The sequence below is a fragment of the Phaethon lepturus genome, unplaced genomic scaffold, assembly GCF_000687285.1.
Source record: "Phaethon lepturus isolate BGI_N335 unplaced genomic scaffold, ASM68728v1 scaffold5847, whole genome shotgun sequence".
Taxonomy (NCBI): Eukaryota; Metazoa; Chordata; class Aves; order Phaethontiformes; family Phaethontidae; genus Phaethon; species Phaethon lepturus.
In genome coordinates this window covers 65,515-66,339 of record NW_010553918.1, presented here as the reverse complement: position 1 = coordinate 66,339, position 825 = coordinate 65,515, and positions in this window count along the sequence as shown.

The window sequence follows — 825 nt, the reverse complement described above, 5'->3', positions numbered from 1 at the left end:
GAGAGGAGGCAAGGCAGGAAGGTTGAAGTCCTCCTACACCTGCCTCCTTTTCGTTCCACTAATTCTTCTTTAGAGTCTTCTCCTAAAATACTTACCAGTGTATCTTCAGCTGATTCTGATCCTCCTCCACTGCCAATGAAGTTGCATCTCAAGCTGGAAGTCCAATCTCACACTGTTTAAATACCAAGCAGATTTAACCCTACACTTAATGAAAACCAGGGGAGGGGGTAAGCATCACAGCTTAGAGAAGATTCTCCATGTTGCAGATTGGGGGTAGAGGGCCAGGTTTTGTCTTTTGGATTAATAACCTTTTAAATACAATAATAGCACTTAAACTGTGAACCTACTCTAAAGCACTGAAGGACTGTTAATGAAAACTTACATTCCCTAAACAATGTTGAAGATCCAGCAGCATTTCTTAACAGACTTTTCAGATATTACAATACAGGACACAGCATAAATCTGTGCTTTTACTTGCTTAATAATATTATGTTTATCATGATCCCATAAGCATTTAATCAAGTTTATTGGTAAGATAAAGGCATATGATCTACATCTCATACATTTTCCTTTGTACTTGCAAGGCAGCGAGGGAGGTTCATTTATTGTCTTTATCATTATCTCCTCTTCTGCCACGTTTTAACACAGGCTGCAAGCATATTAAAGAATCAATTACCCTGACTTTGAAAGCACTATAGTTTGCACACCTCTTACCACCCACAACAAGGGATTTCTGCAGGTATGAGTTAGCTGCCAAGAAAGCTCCATCTCCCGCTCTCTAGAGCTTCAGTCTCTGCGATGACAGTTCATGACACAGCACACTCC